The sequence below is a fragment of the Lithobates pipiens genome, unplaced genomic scaffold, assembly GCF_037356315.1.
Source record: "Lithobates pipiens isolate NorthernLeopardFrog02 unplaced genomic scaffold, aLitPip1_a1.2 Scaffold_22, whole genome shotgun sequence".
Taxonomy (NCBI): Eukaryota; Metazoa; Chordata; class Amphibia; order Anura; family Ranidae; genus Lithobates; species Lithobates pipiens.
The window spans coordinates 347,414,885-347,436,621 of NW_027507784.1; the positions used below are offsets into that span (position 1 = coordinate 347,414,885).

The 21,737-nt window shown below is 45.3% G+C and overlaps 1 pseudogene across 1 annotated transcript in view; it reads right to left on the bottom strand.

Annotated features, from left to right (window-relative positions):
- LOC143925131 (protein mono-ADP-ribosyltransferase PARP14-like) overlaps window positions 1–21,737 on the bottom strand; it is an 81,988-nt pseudogene that overhangs the window by 24,398 nt on the left and 35,853 nt on the right. Inside the window, exons 3-6 of the transcript XR_013261939.1 lie at window positions 18,358–18,391; window positions 14,185–14,388; window positions 8,906–9,142; window positions 2,007–4,252 (exon numbers count right to left, since the gene is read on the bottom strand). The product of XR_013261939.1 is annotated as a protein mono-ADP-ribosyltransferase PARP14-like (transcript). The remainder of the gene's footprint in view (window positions 1–2,006; window positions 4,253–8,905; window positions 9,143–14,184; window positions 14,389–18,357; window positions 18,392–21,737) is intronic.

A 21,737-nucleotide genomic window follows, 5' to 3' on the forward strand; every position in this document is an offset into this window, starting at 1 on the left:
GGATATTTTATGGTTTGGTGTTGGGCCATTTGTAGGTCCATTTGTCTGAAAGTTAAAGTTAAAACTAGCAGAAGACCTTTCAATGTGTTAAAGCGGAGGTCCACCCACCACTGCAAAAATTAAAAACCAGCAGCTGCACATACTGCAGCTTCTGACTTAATAATCAGATACTTACCTGTCCTGGAGTCCAGCGATGTCGGCACTGCAGATGATGTTTCCATCAGCTGTCGGGTGCTGCCGCCTCCATTGCGGGTAAGGGAACCCGGCAGTGTAGCCTTATGGCTTCACACCGGGGAACCCTACTCTGCATGCGCGAGGCTCCGCTCCTCTCTCTTACTGGCCCGGCGGCCGGGGATAGAAGGAGGAGGGAGACCAGACGGTGATGTCAATACCCGTGGCTGAGGATCCCGGTAGTGGGAACAGGATACCTGTGAAAGACAAGTGTCCTGTCCCCCCCCCCCGAAAGGTGCCAAATGTGGCACCGGAGGGGAGGAGGAGTACAATGAACGGAAGTTTCACTTTTGGGTGGAACTCCGCTTTAATGATAGCAAATCCATCAAGGAATGGCAAAAAAAGAATAAGGAAGAAATGGGGGGTTGTGGACTGGCATAGTCAAAGCCCTTATTGGAATCCCAATGGAATTTTGGGGGGGGGGGGGCACTTCGTGTAAGGAAAACCACAAGCATCTTTCAATTGTAGAAATATTGCATCATGAAGTGGTCGAAAACGTACTGTATATTTTTCATAGTAAACTTTTACATCTATTGAGATTTTTGTTGAATAAATTAAAAAGTTAAATATTGTATGTGTGTGCATATTTATAAAATGTTTAGTTACACTATATTGTTAAAGTATTGGGATGCCCTTTGAGGCTATAACAGCTTCACCTCTTCTGGGAAGGCCGTCCACAAGGTTTAGAAGGGTGTCTATGGGGATGTTTGAGGATTCTTCCAGAAAAGCATTTGTGAGGCCAGGCATTGATGTTGGACAAGAAGGCCCCGGCTCGCAGTCTCCGCTCTAATTCACGAGCCATAGGTTGGCGATAGGGAAATTTCCTATTTCCTTATTAAAGTTGTCTCACAATATCTAATAAAGCCTACAATAAAATAACCGATATCCTGGTTACCTTAGCTGACTTCATACTAAAGGAATGCCATTACAAACTGACCAAGTCCTTAAACTGTCATGTTGTCTGCAAGAGGGGTTGGCCATTGCCTTACCCACAGTCCTAATATACTACAGCCAAAATTTGGAATATTTATGCCCCGTACACACGAGCGGACTTTTCGACATCAAAGGTCCGACGGAACAATTCCGGCAGACCATTCGATCGTGTGTGGGGCTGCAGCGGACTTTAGATTTGTAAAAATCCGACAGACTTTAGAAATGGAACATGTTTCAAATTTTTCCGCCGGAACTCCGCCGGACCCAGTTCCTACCGAGAAATCCGCTCGTGTGTGTGCTAGTCCGACGGACAAAAAACGACGCTAGGGCAGCTATTGGCTACTGCCGATGAACTTCCTTATTCTAGTCCAGTCGTACGTCATCACGTTCAAATCCGTTGGACTTTAGTGTGATTGTGTGTGGCCAAGTCCGTTCATTCGGAAAGTCCGTCAGAACTCTGTCAGAACTCAGTCGAAAGTCTGTCGGACCTAGTCCCTCGAAAAAAGTCCGGTCGTGTGTACGCAGCATAAATCTTGTTTCAGAGCTATCATGCAGGCTTCTAATCTGATCATTTGTGTCATGCCGCGGAAGCGGGTGGGTCTCCATGGCCGAAAAAGTCATCTTTAGTTATGTATTCTTGTTATATTTGATAATATTATTACATTTTTTATCTGTATCTGTCATTACTTGAATAAATTTGATGCCTACAAGTTTTTGTGTGATCTCTCTTTGCAACTCTCACATACAACCCCAAAAAATGTATACTATCACTTAACCCTGATAAAACAGTTGGGCAACAATTGTTTAAGATGAAGAGAAAACATGTAATGAATAGAACTTACCATTGCATCTTCAATATTTCCTTGTTTTATATTGACGTTCAACCCTTCCCTGGTGGTTACTATTTGGTCGTTGACTTTGTTCATCATCATTTCCACTTTCTTTGGAGTCTTCTTCTGCTTTTCCAAACCATCTTTTGAAGTAAGCTGCAAAGCTTCAAACTCTTCATTCAAGAATTCAGTAATTGTCTTTAAAACACCTTCATCACTGTCCACAAGATGGATGTTTTTGATGGTGTTGGCTCCTTCTAGGCTTTCTGTGTAAGATTTTATGGATTTTACAATGTTTTGGACACACAGGTCCAGAGGGGCCCCAGAAGTAACAAAGTCATTGACAGAAAATGCAACCAAGCTTTGACCGTTCTCTGCAGCCATCTCCAAGCTCTCGGTTATGACTTTCCGTAGAAGACGCTCACATTTTACATTTTCTTTTTTATCCAATTTGGGACCAATTGCATGAATTAACTTCTTGCATGGTAAACTACTCACATCTGTCATGACACACTCTCCCCGATCCAGCCCCCCTTCCTTCTGAATAATCCGTTCACATTCTTTCTGAAGACCGGGTCCTGCTGCTTTTACCAAAGCCAGTCCTGGCCCCCCAGTTGGCTTTAAATTCTCATTTGAGGCAATTATGATGACATCAGCATTGTGTTGGCACAGATCCCCTTTATATATAACCATTGTGGCTCCATTCTGGAGGCTGACTTGGAAATGGGGTTTGTTTAGATTAGAAATTCTGTCATCTACCTCCTTCTGTAAATGTACCACACAGTTGTGATTGTTCCATACTGTAGTAACATACATATCTTCATTTTCAATAAAGAATTTTTTGACCCCAGGTTTATCAATGTATAAGGTGTCAGAATATATTTCAGAAATCATTTTTCTTATGTTGGTTTCTGCTTCCTCTACATAGAACTTTGGGCCAGACAAGGAGATAAAGTTCTGTTTCTTCACAACCTTCACATTCTGTATTTTTCCATTCCAATCCTTCTTCTTTTTTTCCTCCATGAACTGCAACACTGCCGTTGATTTTAGCTTGATGTCCTTCTCCACCAAAGTGTTCTTCTCCACAAAGTCATGGATCTGCTGGTAGGTTTCTTCTGCAGGTGAGGATAGACCAGTGATCACCACCTCAGCTCCATCCTCCAAAGGGAACTCCTCTATGGAAACCGTCATCCCATCAGCATTAAACTTCTCCTTTAGGAAGCTCTTCAGATTTTTCCACTCCGAACTCTGAGTGGCACGTTTATCCTTAACAGAAATCCGCTTACAGGCCAATTCCTTCTTCATGGTTTCTTCTCCATTTCTCAGATCTTTATCAGAGTAACCAATTAACATGACTTCATTATGTTCCACATGAAAAGTTGCTTTTATGTTGTTTTTCATAAGAAGACTAGACGACAATTCTCCATTGTCTATTGTCTTTAGAAACTTCATGATGTGTAGATTGAAAGGAACAGACTTGGACTTCAGGCCTTGCTTAATACTGAGAATTTCACATTTGGCAGTGAGAACTTCATCTCTTGGCCCATAGAGTTTGACTGCCTTAGAAGTTCCATCATAACTAATCTTCACATGTGGAGAATCTTCCAGGATGCTTTTCTCCAAACCAAGCGCCAACATAAATTTATAAGATTCGGGTTCAAGAGGAACCTCATCTTCCACTCTGCTCAGCTGTCTGGTGGTTTCTTCTACCAGTTTTCTGAATATTGGCTCAATCTTCTCAACATCTTCTGAAATACCCACAATGAAAGCCTTCTCTGCAGCTAAGTCTGGTTTTATGAGGACTCCATCATATGATGAGCCAGACATCTTTTCTTTAAAGGCTTCGCATACTGATGGCTTCAGGTCGCACTCTGCGGCTTTGTACTGTGATATAAAAAGTTTAAACTTTTTGTGGACTTTATCGCTCCATGTTGGAACGATCTTTGCCAAGGTTTGGAGATGACTGGAGAGGGTACTGGGCAAAGACAGTTTGATGACAGGAGTGGGGTGGTCTACATTCGGCCATGTGATATCACAGGAAACATCTGCCATTGCTTGTACAATTTTTAGTTTTATCTGTTCATCCTTCAAAATAAAAGCCAGTATATGTGGACAGATGGGGATTTCTACCGAATCAGGCATTTGTATATGAGGGCCGTCCTTTCCATACAAGCAATGTCCAATGGATGGGTAATATGGGTACACAAATATTGTGTTATTATTGAGCATATGCTGCTTTGTCATCACTAACTTTACAACTGCAATAAAAATGAAATATAGTGCTTGTTAGTTAGAAGATAAAAGAGGGAGCAATGTGCAAAATTACAATAAAAATAACATTAGCCTTCATGGCAACAAGTAGACTATAATTAATACTCTGTAGTATCATTTTTGCAGTGAACATCCAGCTGCAATTGAAGAAGGTGGAAAAGACAGTCCCTAACTTTATTTTTTTTCTACATATATTAAGTTATATTAAGTTTTTAACCACTTGCTTACTGGGCACTTAAACCCCCCTCCTGCCCAGACCAATTTTCAGCTTTCAGCACTGATGCACTTTGAATGACAATTGCGCGGTCATACAACACTGTACCCAAATTAAATTTTTATCATTTTTTTCCCACAAATAGAGCTTTATTTTGGTGGTATTTAGTTACAGCTGGGAGTTTTATTTTTTGCTAAACAAACAAAAAAAGATGCAAAATAAAAAAAATAAAAAAATCATGTTTAATAGTTTGTTATAAAATTTTGCAAACAGGTAATTTTTCTCCTTCATTGAAGTGCACTGATGAGGCGGCACTGGTGGGCACTGATAGGCTGCACTGGTGGGCACTGATAGGCTGCACTGGTGGGCACTGATAGGCATAGTTAAGGCGGCACTAATAGGCACAGATAAAGTGGCACCGATAGGCACAGATAAAGTGGCATGGATAGGCACAGATAAGGCAGTACTGATGGGCACAGATAAGGCAGCACTGATGGGCAAAGATGGGCACAGATAAGATGGCACGGATGGGTGGCATGGATGGGTGGCACGGATGGGTGGCACTTATAGCTACCACTGATAGATGGGACTGATGGGCACTGATAGGTGGCACTGATAGGTGGCTCTGATAGGTGGCACTGCTGGGCACTGATGGGCGGCACTGATGGGCACTGGTAGATGACATTGATGGGCACAGATATGTGGCACTGGGGTGCAGCACCGTTGTTGAGGCAGATTGTGGGCACTGATGGGTGGCACTGTGGGCACTGATGTGTGGCACTGTGGGCACTGCTGGGTGGCACTGCTGGGTGGCACTATGGGCACTGCTTGGTGGCACTATGGGCACTGATGGGTGGCACTGATGGGGGGCACTTTTTTATTACAGAGGTGGCACTGGCAGGGGGCAGGTGGGCACTGATAAGCTGGCCGTGATCGGGACTGATGTCCCGATCACGGCCGCCGGTGATCGGCTCTTTTTTTTTCTCCTCGCGCTGTCAGCGCGAGGAGGAAAAATAGCCGATTACCGGCTCCGTTGTATCACATGATCAGCTGTCATTGGCTGACAGCTGATCACGTGGTAAGGGGTCGGGATCGACCCCTTGCTCGGATCGGTGATCAGGCGAGTCTCGTAGACTCGCCGATCACAGGGCGCGCAGGCCGCTCGTGCACGGGACGACGTCAATAGACGTCGTCCTGGCAAAGGAGGTCCGCGCTGTAGCCGTCATTTGGCTATAGCGCGGGTCTCTACTGGTTAAAATTGTTTTAGAATAGTGATAAAAAGTCTCAGGCATTTAAACCATTCCTTTTTCCATATATCTTTTGCCAAGCTCTCGTAGGTTAGGCTATTAGAGATTTAGGTGCCGTTTCCAATGAAATTTCAGAGGAAGTTGAAGAAAAGATTAAAGTACACTACTGTGCCAAAGTTTTAGGAAGCTGTGAAAAAATGCTGTTAATGAAGAACGCTTTCAGAAATATTTAAAAAAAATAGAAAGTAAATGAAGTGAAGAGAAATCCAAATTCGATCAATACTTGGTGTGACCCCCCCCCCTTTTGCCTTCTTCTAGGTAGACTTGCACACAGTTGGTGAAGGGACTCAGCAGGTAGGTTGTTCCATGTACATCCTGGAGAACTAAGCTCAGATCTTCTGTGGATATCGGCTGCCTCAAATTCCTCCATCCCTTCATGACACCCCAGACCGACTCCACGATGTCAAGATCTGGGCTTTGTGGGGTCAAATTACCACTTCCAGGACTTCTTGTTTTCCTTTACACTGAATATAGTTCTCGTTGTCCTGCTGTAGAATACATTTGGGGCCAATCACACACCTCCCTGATGGTATGGAATGATGGAGAAGTATCTGCCTGTATTTCTGAATATTGAGGACACCATTGATCCTGACCAAATCTCCAACTACATTTGCAGAAATGCATCCCCAAATGTGCAAGGAATCTCCACCATGCTTCACAGTTGGCGGCAGACACTCATTTACAATAATTAATAAAACAAAAGCTGGTAAAGCGCTACCTATTAATGAAGTACACTAATCAAAACATCTTCAAATATATTAAAACTAGCGCATAACCCACATCATTTACAACAATACTCTCCAGCCCTTCCCCTGCCTCTTGCTACAGCCAAATATTTCACATTTTGAGTTATCAGTCCAGATCACCTGCTGGTTCCTATGTTTCCATGAATAGTTGAGTCACTTAGCCTTGTTTCCACATTGGAGCTTTGGCATTTTGGCTGCAATTCTCCCATGAAGACCACTTACGGCCAGACTTCCCCCAGACAGTAGATGGGTGTACCTGGGTCCCACTGGTTTCCACCAGTCCTGTGCTGATGGTACTGCTGGACATCTTCCAATGTTGAAGGGAAGTAAATGTGATGTGTCTCATCTGGCTGCATTACGCTTCCTTGACCAACCACTGTGTCTACGGTACTCAGCGTTGCCCATTTCTTTGTGCTTCTTCAAAAGAGCTTGAACAGCACATCTTGAAACCCAAGTCTGGTTTGAAACCTTAGCCTGGGAGAGACCTTGCTGATGCAGTATAACTACTTTGTGTCTTGTCGCTGTGCTCAGTCTGCCATGGCATTAGACCTGTGACATGAAACTGTCTTTCACAATCTCATTTTAGTAGCAGAGTTTGACTGTTGCTCACCCAGTTTTAAGCCTCCTATACAGCTGTTTCTGTTTCAGTTAATGATTATGTTTTAACCTACATATGAAATTGATGATCATTAGCACCTGCTTGGTATAATTGGTTAATCGCATACCTGACTCTAATCCTGCAAAATGCAATGGCTTTATGCAAATGCCCAAAGTGCGCAAGTGTAACAATTAATGCTTGTTTGAAGCCAAAGGGTAGCTGCACCAAATATTGATTTGATTTAGATTTTTTTCCTCTGTTCACTCACTTTGCATATTTATGAAAATAAAAGAAATAAAATATATGTTTTTTAAAGCATTCTTACTTTACAGCATTTCTTCACACCTTGCCTAAAACTTTTGCACAGCACTGTATACCATATCTATACCACACCTGTACTGTACCTATGCTGCATGCTGGTCTATCAACACTGTTCTTAAAGAGGAAGTAAACCCCGATGGGTTTACTTCCTCTTTGATTCCCTGCAAAGGTAAAGCATAATGGACTAGTATGCATCGCATACTAGTCCATTATGTGTCACTTACCTGACACAGGAGCCATCAAAGTCACCGCTGTCCCCTGTAGTCTGGAGCATCCATCTTCTCGTGGGTCTTGCTGCTCCGCCGCTGTCATTCAATGAAGCCACGATGACGTCACTCGGTGCCTGTCTTTTGGCAAATATCTCCTAAACCGTGTAGGTTTAGGAGATATTTCTTGGACCTACAAGTAAGCCTTAATCTAGGCTTACCAGTAGGTCAAAGTGGTTTGTAAGGGTTTACAACAACTTTAAGTGCGCCAATGCTTCTTAAAGGGCCCCAACTATAGCCAGCAGAAGGACATCATAAAGGACTATGCCTACCAAGCTATTCCACTAGCCTCTACTCATTATTCATTTAATGTGTACCTCTGCTCCATAGAGCCTAGGCTTAGTATAGTCATAAAGTACCTTGGCAGTTTAGTCCCCTAAACACAGTTACTTAAGTTACTTAAGCCCATTGCTGCATTTTGGTGGCCTAGTTACTTTTGACGCTGATCTGGTGCAAAGTGTCATTTATACCTAGTGATTGCGAATGATCACACTGGCTTGGTGCTCAGACTGCCATTCACACCACACAGCGGGTCTGTTTTGATGTGTGGCCTTTGGGACACTTTGGTTGCACATGGGTGACCGTCACGCTGACCCCTAGCACAGGTAAACAGACACTTCTGTGTTCCTCACCTATAGCAACCCCAGAAGGCAAGCAGGCCTACCGATACTCAGTTGCTCCAAGGCCCTATACACAATGCTATAGTCCCTGGTCACCACGCCAGGGCAGGTGCAAACTGAGCAAAGCAAATAGGTACTTGTGGTTGGCAGGTAGGCAGAATGGTTCAATGACTATCCAGGTACAAGACAGGCAAGGCTTAGGGTCAAACTGTGTTCAAAAGGCAGGCAGCGTTCAGAGAATAGTCAATATCTGATTCAAGGCCGTCAATGAGGGAATCCAAACAGGAGACTAGGGCAGACAAAGTTTGCACATATTACACATGTTATCACAAGCATGAGACTACCAGCTTGGCTGGCTTAAATCAGGTTTTGTCTCCACCCAGGGACTGACCAACTCAATCACCTTGCAGACAAGGAGAATGTCACAGCCAAAACCAGGATGCTGGAATGAGGAGCAGGAGATTTAAGCACTTCTGACAGTGACACTATACAGTATCAGGTCCACCCCTTCCTGCCCCGGACATTACCTTCCATTACCCCCTGTGCCCTCCTCGTTTACTCCTCTCACCTCCTGCCTGGTGAAATGTGACCAGCGCGGCTCCTTCATCTGATAACATCTCCACATTGTCTACACTCGCTCCTCCATTCTTTGCGCTCTCGAAGTAACGTGTGACCATGTCCTCTGGGGTATTGGGGGGGATCCCCTCCACTCGGACACTTCTGGTTTCTTCCAGACTCCTCGCTGTTATTTTATGTTGTTTTACTTTTTGGTTATCGGAGAATTTTGCAATGAAATCGGCAATATCTGTGAATAGAGAGACATCACATCCCAGTGAATAAATAGATACCCAAATCTTGTGCTTCCCAGCCCAGCCTGGCAATATGGCTCTCCAGGTATTTACCGAAGACCATGACTAAATAGTTGATCAGGTCTGGACTAATAACATACACCTAAAGTGTATTCCTGGACATTATCTAAGAAGAAAAACGTTTGATACCTTTCTGCAATGCATGCACACTAACCCGTGTTTTAGGCATTTAAAAATACTACAAGTAACAGGATATAGCTACTGACAGGGCCATTTTTAAGGCAGGGCAAAAGGGGCAGCTGCCCTGGGCCCTGTCATTGTTGTGGGGCCCAAAGCAGCTGCCCCATACTTGCCAACTATCCTGGTTTCAATTCCCTTGTCCCTTGAGGTTTTATTCCTGTGCTGTGTCCCCATATCTCAGTGTGAAGTGTTGCTACTAATGCTGCCCAACTCTGCCCTATTGTTGTGTACAGATGACTCACCTGCAGACCCTGTGTTTACATGTAAATTACCGGAATTCATATATAAATAGCGGTGGCATTCATATGTAAATAGCGGGCATTCATATGTGTATCATGACCCCCTGAGGTCATATCCACAGTAATCTCTAGCAACCAATCAACAAGCAGAAATCATGTGCTGTAACCTCTAGCAACTAATCAGTGAGCCGTAATGTGTGCTGTAACCTCTAGCAACTAATCAGTGAGCCGTAATGTGTGCTGTAACCTCTAGCAACCAGTCAGTCAACGGTAATGACACACTGTAACCTCTGGCAACCAATCACAATAGCTGCCTGATCTGATTCAGTAAACTGATTTTGAGTCTAGCTGCTATTTCTTGTATGTCTCAGAGCAGGTGGAGAGCAAAACTGCATGGAGGGGCCCCAAGAAAAGTTTTGCCCAGGGTCCAATCAATATTAAATATTAATATTAAAGACGGCCCTGGCTACTGATCTGCCAGAAATCCAGTGAGCTCCTAACTTCCTGTAGTGAGCTGACAACACAGAGCCTCTGCTGCTCTAAAATCTCAAACAGTTCCCTATTCTTCCCTGTTTACAGAACACCCCCCCCCCCCCGCACTTACTTCATCTAGCGGGCAGCGCTCCGGGCGGCCGCAGCTTCCTGACTGGCTGGGAGCAGAATCAGTGTTACAATAGTGAATATTAATTTGCTATTGTCACACAACTTGGTGGGCTTCGGCCAACAGTGCTCTTTTCCCCCCGAGCCCACCCTTTTTGAAGCCTATTAGGCCCCAGGCTCTAATCACATGCAAAAAAAAAAAACCCCTATAGGAATCCATGCGTCCAGTGCCCTGCATGTAGATCAGGGGCCAGACGCATGGATGGGGGGCGGTGCCCCTAATGGACGGGCTGCCACTGGGTGTGGGGCTCTGTAGCCCAGCTGAGAAGAAATGGGCATGGCTGGCAACACTACTCAGTGGATATCTGAAAGATCAACAGGCTTTCTTTTTTTAAAGACTCAAAACATGAGGCAACATGAATGCTATGCAGCAGCGTATTCTATTTTTTAAATTATTATTTTACTCATTTATTCCATCCATCTTGAAATATTTTAGCACCCTCCCGGATAGGCTACAAGTTAGGCCAGGCAAATTTAGCTTTGTGGCTCTGCTGTAATCAGCAGAGCAACATGTGATTGCTTTGGTCTGCTCTGGGCTCTACATGCTGCAGGTTTGATTGCTTCTCCCTGTCTTCTGGAGGCCTCCAGAATATAGTGGGTGGGAGAGTCAAATGAGCAGCCTGAATATTTATGCAACTCCAGCCAATTCCTGGAGGAAGGTGCACAGATGGTGGCTGGGAAGGGGGAATAAATAGTCTGGAGCCTGGCAGAACAGTGTTCTTCCACAGAAAGATAGGTTCCCAGGCAGAAGGGATGCTAACCTTCTCAGGAGCCCAGCTGAAGATTCTGCTAGTTTAATTGAGGTCCCAGCTGTGCATAGTTGGGGGGCTATCCTGCTGCAAATTTCTTTGATGCTAAGACAGGGGTTTCACTGGGGTTTAGTCTGAAAGATTCACTGAAAAGACTGCCTGAGTCGGGAGGGAGGCATCCAAATCCCAGAGAAACTGTGAGCACAGACCTGAGAGAAGGACCCTAGTGACTGTCGCTGCTCTTAACCCCCTGATACATTAATACTAAGGCTTGTCTGGATTGGGACATTGCTTATGGTGTCCCAGTGCTGTCCACGTAATGCACGACTGCTGAATGGAATGTTCTGAGAAGTCGCTGCAAAGAGAAGAGTGTCCTCACATTCTTGTTCGGTGTTCTGGAGTATTCCACGGCTTCCATAAGCCCCATCCAAGTTAATCTGCAATAAACTTTAAAAAAGCCAACCTCTAGATTGTCTACTGAGCCAGAGGAGTGAATGTGGCTATTTGCTTGGCTGCTATTGTACTAGTGGGAGAACACCCTGGGACACAGATCAGCGGCCATTGTGGGGGTTGTAGCATTCAGCTACAATAAAATAGGCATTATCTGAAGCCTCGGTCCCATTACTGGACCAGATAGACACCATAAAATGGGTCTGGATTAAGCCACTACCCTCCCAGCTATACCCATGTGTGCTGTCTGCCTGGTTTGTGCAGTTTATGTACACAATTATTGTATGTGTAGTGCCCTGCTCCTGATGGGCAGACGCTATTGTTATTTTTCAAATTTAATTGTCTGAAGCTGTAGTTTGGCTCAGACTAATTTCTCCAAAAGTTTGGGTTTCTGTACCAGTCCAGCTGGGTTGCACTGATTCCCACTTGACCATATGTGTCCCTGTCGCTGTCACCATCGGTGGGTGTGGAACAGCAGCAGGTTGGATGCATTGAATGCCACCTCTTGCTCGGAAATGGTTCATTGGGTGTGGTTTCCCTTCTGTACATTCTGGGAGAGGGTATTTAAGGTACAGACACCATTTTTTCTGGGTCTGTCTGTCTGCCTGTTCCTGGGTCCCTGTCTTGGGGTCCGATATCCCGACCCCATGGCCCTCCTGGCCTGTGGTCTGTGTCGCATGGATCTGCGCCTCGGGGGCCGGCTGCTCCGAGGCTTCGCAACTGAGAGTGTAGGCCCAGGAATGTCTTGGGGCCTACTGATCCAGGGGTGATCCTGTGCTGTCCCGCCTGCGGAGAGAAGCCGAGCGACTGGAGGATTCAGGGGAGGACTTCTCAGGTGGAGGACCGAGCGCAAGGCTGGTGTTTCTGGAGGAGCTTGGAAACTCAGTTTAAGGACGCGATCCGGATCAATATCCTTATAGTATCAGTCGGCTGAAAGAATCTGGTACTGTATGGTAGTTCTTTCATAAACTCTCAAAACTACTAAGACAATTGACAAGTCTGTGGCAGAGACTTTGTTTAGCATTTCATTGGTTGCTGGGTCAAGTGAGAGTGGCCTATCCAGTGGCTGCTGGATCCAGTCTGTGGAGCTGTTTGTCCTCTGGATCTGACTGATACCTCCAACCTGCAATTACTAGGTGCCTGAACTCCCCTTCTCCTCCAACCCTCTATTGAAGGGCTGTGTCTTTCTTTGGTGTTATCCCTAAACAAATCTTCAAAAATACTAATGCCGCGTACACACGGCCGGACTTTTTGACAGCAAAGGTCCGACGGAAGGAGTCCGTCGGACAATTCGATCGTGTGTGGGCTCCATCGGACCTTTGCTTGCCAAAAATTGGGCGGACTTTAGAAACAGAACATGTTTTACATTTTTCCACCGGAACTCCGCCGGACCGAGAAATTTGTTTGTGTGTGTGCTAGACAAAAACCGACGCTAGGGCAGCTATTGGCTACTGGCTATGAACTTCCTTATTCTAGTCCGGTCGTACGTCATCACGTTCGAATCCGCCAGACTTTGATGTGATTGTGTGTGGCCAAGTCCGTTCATTCGGAAAGCCCGTGGAAACTCTGCCGAAAGTCCGTCGGAAAGACCGTCGGACCTAGTCCCTTGAAAAGTCCGGTCGTGTGTACGCGGCATAAGTTTTGGATTTATCATCATTTGGGCTACTTTTCACGGGACCCCCCTAAGATGAAGAAGTGAGCAGGTGAGGTAATCGTAAGCCCCTGTACACACGGTCGGAGATTTCCACAACCAAATCCGTCGGATTTTGTCCGTCGGATCTTGTCCGAAACTGTTGCATACACACGGTCGGGCCAAGTTGGCGAAAAATCCGATCTTTCAGAACGTGATGACGTAATTTCGTTACGATGGGACTACGTTCAGGCTAGTAGCCAATAGCTTTGATGTAGGGATTTGATCGGAGCATGCGTGGCACTTGGTCCGAGCAAAATTCTCTACACATGATCGGAGTATGTCCGACCGGCCCAGTTGGTCGGGAAATATTTCCAACATGTTGGAAAATTGGGTCCGACGGAGATTCGGACGGAATCAATCCGATGCATACCACACACAGTCGGATTATCTGATGACACGGTCTGATAAGACACATTCCGACGGATTCTCCGACCGTGTGTACGCGGCATAAGCCCGAATAAAACCAGCATCTCCTTCAGGGGTTAGTAGTGCTACATATGTATTGTACGCACAGTGCTGGTACTTTTCCTGAATACCTGTACAGAAAAACCACAGTTATCAGTCACACATGCAAAGCCCAATTTGTGGTGGAAACCAGCTAACCTATCAGAGTGTTATTGGGAGGAAGCTGAAGTAAGTCCAAATAGGCATGAACAGAACATTTTAAGTCCATAGACTCACCACATTGCCACAGGTAGTATGCATTGCTTTACCATTATTGGAGCATTACATGTCCAGGGCTCCATAAGTAGCAACACACCTTGACAAGACTGACTTGTGTGTTAAAGAGATAGTGACCGGTTTATAGGAGGGTCCTTCTCCAAACATTTGCCCTGAAACTCCCCTCACATCAAATCAGTCGGAATAATGTGAAATGTGAAAGATAAATATTCCTGCATCGCATATAAACCAGTCACATGTCGTATTCTGCTCTCTAAGATAAAACATGGAATCTGACTTGTTTTAATGGACAGTAGCACCATGTTTGTCTTTGTTGGGTGTCTGACCTATATCACATGTGAAGGTGATGATGGAAGATTGGATATCCGGAATATTCTCTATGTAGAAGTCCGCGTCCCTGGATTTCTCACTGATATTCTCCACCAGGAGGTTTACCATCTCATGATTGTAGCTCGCCGGGATGTTCTCAATCAGAACTGGAGAGGACGAAGAGTTGGGTGACACCTCTTCTTTCTCTGGAGTTGGTTGTTCTGTAAGAAATTTCAAAGAATTATAAAACTGTGAAAAATACAGACATGGGATTGATAAATTCCAAATATCTCCAACCTCCATGTTGTCAGGTCACCTTGAGGCGAGGTGACAGATGCACACCGTAGGGATCAGGAGTCCACCGCAAGGTTGTGGACCCTACGGCTGACTGCTGCGGATGGGAGACAGATCCCACTGGGGTTAGAGCGTAAGATTCCCTGGGGCGCGGAGTCTAAGAGCGAGCAGGTGCTCACCAGCGCCTCTAGTGGATGGACTTGGCTGCAACTGGCTCCAGGTCGCGACCCCCAGCTCACACCCACAGTAGGCAACAGGAGGATAGGGATAGTGAGGGACAAAGCCAAGGTCGGGGCCACAAGCAGACAGGAATAGTCAGGGACACGCCAATAGGTCAGGATCACAGGCAAACAGGGATAGTCAAGAACACGCCAAAGTCAGTAACAAAACAACAGAAGAGCACACGGCAGGTAACAGGAAGCTAAACACACAAAGGAATACACAATGGTTGATCAGCAGGGTTGGCCTGCAGTGCACAGGTTAATGTAGAGTTCTCTGATAGGAGCTAGGGTGGAGTCATGCCAGAGGATGGATTACAAAAGCAGTCAGGTGAGGGTCGGCTGGTCTCTAGAGATGAACACATGGAAACAGGTAAGCAGACCAACTCTATTGCATAACCATGACACATGTTTAGCTTCCCCAATACATAAATATAAAGCAGTTGATAACATCTTTCTTCCACCTTCAACATACTCAGTTCTGTCTGTTTCCCCTGAGAACAGTTGGCAGACACTTTGTAGCCCTTGTTGATATTTTTGCCTACATTTTCTGATTCTCATATTTTACCTCACACTTTGGATGTTTGTGGACAGTCCAGCAATTTTGCTCACTCGCCCTTTACACTGCAAATTTGCAGACATGGAAGGGCACCGTGACCATTGCTCATAATTAGGGATGACTTGAGTGATTTTGGAGATAATTCTAACCTGATTCAGGTGAAATTTCACAGATTCCACAGTTGCAACTCTCAGTTTCACTCATTGAGATGCTTAAAAAAATCTGTTTTGAAACCATTCCAACCATATGGAGGTATGGTATGGAGGAAGGTATCTGGTAGCTGTGATGTCACTCTAACCATGAAGATATGTATGGGAGGGAGAAGGCCTAGTGGCTGCCAGCAATGATAAACAGCCTGTGTAAGATCAAAAGCCGCAAACAGGTCAGTTTGCAACACTAAAGATGGCCGAACAACGATCGCGTATGCACTGTAGCGTGTTTGCGTGGCTCCGCCCTACACGTTTTTGACAGAGGTGACATCATCAGGGGCACCTACGGCTTTTGATTTTACACACACTGTTTATCACCGTTTTAAATCTAAGTGCAGTGCTTTTTTTAAAATAAATAAATATGCTTTTACAATACTGCATTGTGGAGCGTTTGTTTTGTATATCTATGACCCTTTGATGTGGGTGAGGATCTAGTGGATTGCCTTTCTGGAGTCACAGGATTGGCTATATCTGTGAAATGACTGCTTGGAGTCACTAGAGCTCATGCTTGAGTTTCTATTACTGGATCTATTTGAAAAAGTGCTCACTGACCTCTCTAAATAAGTTGGATCACTGGCCTCTTGCGTATACATCTCCTGGGTGTCACATTTGCTACTCCTGGATCTCTCCATTTTCACTTGGCACAGGATTTAATATGGGACTTTTTCACCTATTTTTTTTTTTTTTGCATTATCACAATAGCTCTGTAGAGTTTTTTCTTGTATTTTATTCACCAATTTCAAATATACGTTTCATAGTTAGTAAGGTTGAATAAAGACACTTGAACCAGCGACCCTTTTTACTGCTAGGTGAGAGTATTACCCACTACACCACTGTGCCGCACGTTATTCAATACCTTCAGACATCAGCTCAGACCCAATTTCTCTACCTTCATACATCATATCAGCACCAATTCCTTTACCTTCTCACCGCAGATCTATTCAGATCTCAGTTCAGCCCTGGTTCCTGCCTCTTCAGACCTCTGATCAGCCCTGACTCTTGTACCTTCCCACCTAGATCAGCCCCAGTTCTTGCCTCTTCAAACCTAAGACCAGCCACAATACCTGCACATTCAGACCTCAGATGAGCCCTAATTTCTGCCTCTTCAAACCTCAGATCATCTCGATTTCCTGCCTCTTCAGACCTTAAATCAGTTCCAATTTCTGCACCTGAAAATGTCAGTTCAGCCCAATTTCCTGTACATTCCTACCATAGATCAACCCCAATTCATGGTTCTTCACACCTCAGATCAGCCCAATTTCTGCCTCTTCAGACTTCAGATCATCTCGAATTCCTGGATGTCCTGACCTTAAATCAATCCCAATTTTTGCGCCTTTTAAACCTCAATGCAGCTTCAATTTTTGCACCTTTAGATCCCACTTCAGCCACATTTCCTGTATCTTCAGACCTCAGATCAGTCCCAATTCCTGCTTCTTCAAACCTAAGTTAAGCTCCAATTCCTGCCTCTTCAGACCCCAAATCAGACCCAGTGCCTGCACCTGTAGACCTCAGATCAGCCCTGAATCCTGTACCTTCACACCTCCAATTAGCTTCAATGAATGTACCATTTAGACCTCAGTTTGACACCAGTTCATGCACCTTCACCCCTCAGATGAGCCACAATTAATGCACCATCATATCTTAAATTAGCCCCACTTCCTGTACTTTCAGACCTCAGATGATCCCCAATTCTTGTACCGTACATACTCGAGTATAAGCCGAGATTTTCAGCCCCTTTTTTTAGGCTGAAAGTGCCCCCCTCGGCTTATACTCGAGTCACCGCTGTCTGCCTACCTGATCTGCGTGTCATGCAGACAGACGGCGGCCATTCCACTATTCAAAAGCCGCGCCTCCCTGTCTGTGATAGGCGGAACACTCAATTTACCAGCAGTCAGTGTTCCGCCTATCACGGACATCCTCTCATCCTCATACTATGGACGAGGATGAGAGGATGTCCGTGATAGGCGGAACACTGACTGCTGGGAAATTGAGTGTTCCGCCTATCACAGACAAAGAGGCGCGGCTTTTGAACAGTGAGGTGCGGCTTTTGAAACCTGGCATGGCCGCCGTATGTTTTTTTATACATGCAGATCGGTGCAAAATGGCACAGAGAGGCTGCAGAAGGACAAAGAGGCTGCAGATTGGCACACGGAGGCATGCACAGGACACAGGTAGGCTGCAATGGACACAGGGATGGACACAGGGATGGACACAGGGAGGGACACAGGGATGGACACAGGGATGGACACAGGGAGGTACACAGGGATGGACACAGGGATGGACACAGGGAGGGACACAGGGATGGACACAGGGATGGACACAGGGAGGTACACAGGGATGGACACAGGGAGGTACACAGGGATGGACACAGGGATGGACACAGGGATGGACACAGGGATGGACACAGGGAGGTACACAGGGATGGACACAGGGAGGTACACAGGGATGTCTCACCCTCGGCTTATACACGAGTCAATACGTTTTCCCAGTTTTTTTGTGGTAAATTAGGGGCCTCGGCTTATATTCGGATCGACCTATACTCGAGTATATACGGTACATTCCCACCAAAGATCAGCCCCAATTCTTGCTTCTTAAGACCCCCAGATTAGCCTAAATTTCTGTACCTTCAGTTCTTAAATCAACCCCAATTCCTGCTGTCAGACCTCTTCTCAGCCCCAAATCATGCACCGTTAGTGGTGCTGGTACCGAAAGGAGGGCCGAAACCTGATTTTCAATTAAATCAGGGACATAGCTGGGCCACAGAATGGCGGTCCAGGATTTGTAATTGACAGCCTAGCGAGCTGTCAATTGCTCTCTGTGGCAGTGGTGCTCCCATAGATGCTAACACTTTCCACGTGAGACTTATTTGTTGCATGTAAATACCCAGAACACTCTATATTGTTCCGTTACCTGAGAGTTTCTGGCTCTTCTTTGTTCCACAAGCCTACAAAAAAAAAATACAATCATTACGTCCGTGTGGACCAATTTTACTTCTCAAATATGGAGCTTTCTTGGGGACCAGTACATATTATTAAACATTAAGAGGTTGGATTCCACAGCCCAACCGCTGAAGGACTTATGTATGATGTGTCTAACCAAAGAACAGTGGGGTTCCTTGAAAAAACAATGTATACCAAGAGAACAAAGGATTGGAGTTTTAAGGTGCAGAAAAATCAATCAAAATCTAATTTACAAAAAATATATAGAACTTTTATTACCTAAAAAATATAAAACAATTTATAAAATTCGGGCCCATTCAACCCAATGGTCAAGGTACAAAAGTGTAATTGCCTCTATATGTTTCACCGCAAATGTGGCTTCTTCTGGAGCTTTTGTAGGACCTTGTTATTTAATATTTACCACCTTTCAAAGTGATCTTGGTGCCAATTGATCCCCTAGACCAGGGATATGCAATTAGCGGACCTCCAGGTGTTGCAAAACTACAAGACCCATCATGCCTCTGCCTCTGGGTGTCATGCTTGTGTGAGTCTTGCTATGCCTCATGGGACTTGTAGTTTCGCAACAGCTGGAGGTCCGCTAATTGCATATCCCTGCCCTATCAAGAAATTTAATGGGGAACGTCTGAACCAAAAAAGAGGAGAAAGCACAAAGCACCACTCTAAGTGCATTAAATCTTAACAATTTATTTAGGCAAAGGATGCATTATACTCACAAGAGTATGTTTAAAATAGACATGTCAGGAGAGGGAGATCAGCTGTCCAGGAGGGAGTCCATCAGGGGCAGAGCGTGGATGCCGTGGAGCGGGTTGCGCCAGTGGATGCCGGCGTTTTCCTGGTCCTCTGTCACACGGGATGCCGGGGGATGACTTCACTTCTGGTCGGATGGAATGTCAGTATGCTCCTTCTTCAGGCACTTCCTCCCCAAAGCTCCACTCCATCCCCATAACCCACTCTGAACAGCCCTAAATAATCCCTGAAATTCCCCCCTTACTATTAACTCCCTGTACCCTAAGCCCCCATTAACCCCTGTGATTCCGGCCATCCGTTTATTGCCTTGGGGGTTATACTACGGGCCTCTCTTTGTATGACAATGCCATGCTCTATAACAGTGTGAGAATGGTTAAGTGTCGCCCAGTATTCCCATCCATACAAGTTGAGGGGCTCCAGGATGGGCGCTTGTTCACTCTTCTCTGGGATCAAAAAAATCCCGAAGCTTGGAGGCTTCGTAAAGACCTGGGAGAGATAAAGCCTCCAATTTTTGCAGACAACCATCGCCCAGATTGAGTAGATGTGCACAGCCCTTACGCATTGGGTACTGGCAATAATTCAGGAATCCAACCTCCCCAAGAGTCTGTGTGGCTGCAAGGGAGCAGCCAGATGTGCATGCATGTATAAGAGAGTCTGAGTATTGCCTGGAGGAACAGATTAGGGCCCATATGTTGAATGTGTGTTTGGTCCAGAGAAAACTGATTGTTGAGTCTCCTCTGAGACTAGTGAATCCTTGTCTGGGCCCTGGAGCTTGGAGACTCTGTAGAGACTTGGGAGGGATGAAGCTTCATAACCATAGTTTGAAGATAACCTAGGTGCTATAGGTGCAGATCTAGGTGTGATAACCAGCACCCTGACTGGACAGGTGTGCACAGCCCTGTTATGACGTAGGTAATGGCAACAGTTCAGGGCTTCACCATCCCTAAGAGTCTTTGGGATGCAGGGAGCAGGCAGAGGTGTATGTCTGCACAAGAGAGTCTTGAATGTTGTCTGGAAGAAAATATAAAGCACAGAAGCACTGGAGGGTTCTTGCACTATACAGCTTTACACCCTCAGTGAGCATGCTCTATCTTTCTGCTCTTCCTTTCCGGATTGTGACACACTCCAGCTGTCATTTTTCCTTGGCTGCCAGTGCATGGAAAGCTTCACAGAGAGGAGGATAAAGAGACTGCTGGCCAGAAACTGTGAAGGCTGCCTTGCAGCCATGGCCATCAGAGAGCTCCACCCTGAAGCGACTGGCTTGAGGAAGGCAGGGAATAGCTCATCCATGGAGCTGCAAGGGCTGCTGGACACTGTAGCCTTCGAGAGCCAACCCTGAACTGAGAGAGACATTGTGGGACTACCAGTCCCAAAAGAACTGTGAGCAGGAGAGAGAAGGAAAGGGACAAGAAGCCCAGGGTATGGGTCAGTCCCATGTGGAGAGTCGGAGGAGATGGCTGGTGTATATGCTGCTGACCTGAAGAAGTGCCAGAGCTCACTGTACTGCTGCACTCACTCAGGCCACTGCCATCAGAGGGACTTAGTGAGCAACAGAAGAGGGGCGCCACTTGCTTCACCTGAGATCACTGCTGTGATGACCAGAGTTGTTGCCTGCTGATATTACTGGGAGCAGTCTATCAAGTGTCTAAGGTTCCAGACACCCAAGAGGAGGAGGTTCCACAGTGGACAGAGAGAGTGAAGACAGGGCGCTGGCCACTGGTTTTGTTACTCTCCATCAAAACTCAGGATTCAGTTTGGGGGTTTCCCAACTTTTTTTTCCACTGAGATTACAAAAACTCTGTGTCAAGAGTGCTCCAACATCATCTTGGGCCCCAGCACTAGCCAGCATCAAGTGCAACACTGGCCAATGGGAAGGGTTAAAGAGAAAAGTGGGACTTTATATGAAGCATTTCACTAGACCGAATGAGCCAATCAATATACACATTGTTTATTATCAAAAAGTCATGCACATATATACCACCATAGATAATAAATTGATGTAACAGTAAGATAATGGATCTCAATTGATAAATATAGATATAACATAGTATTACATGATTAGTTCAATATAGAAACATTGTTTTAAAAAATGTCATAAATATCAATAAATAAAATCTAACCATGCTTCATATAAAGTCCCACTTTTCTTTATTTTTTATTTTTCAAGATATCAGGGATGGAGGTGTATGTATTTAGTTCATATGGCCTCATATAAAGTCCCATTTTTAGTTTTGGCTCAGTATTTTTGCAAGGGTTAAAGAGGAACTAGCACTTTAAGCCTCTGTTCAAGTGTAACCCATATTTAGGGCTCTCCTATTGTTTGGGACCTAGGAAATTGTTAACCTTATCCCCTTGATTCAGGACTCAAGTACCTGGTAGGGTTTGGGTTCAACAACAACCGGGTTCAACAACATGTAATTTTGCCTTCAATTGTGGCAGTTTACTGTTGCTGCCATTATTGTTTCTTTGTTGGGGGTGTCAGGGTGGCCTTGTTGGACGAATAGTTTTCCTCTCGAATCAGGGGACCTCTAAATTAAAGTCTTCAACGTGGTAATGTTTATGCTGGCTTCACAACTGTAAAAT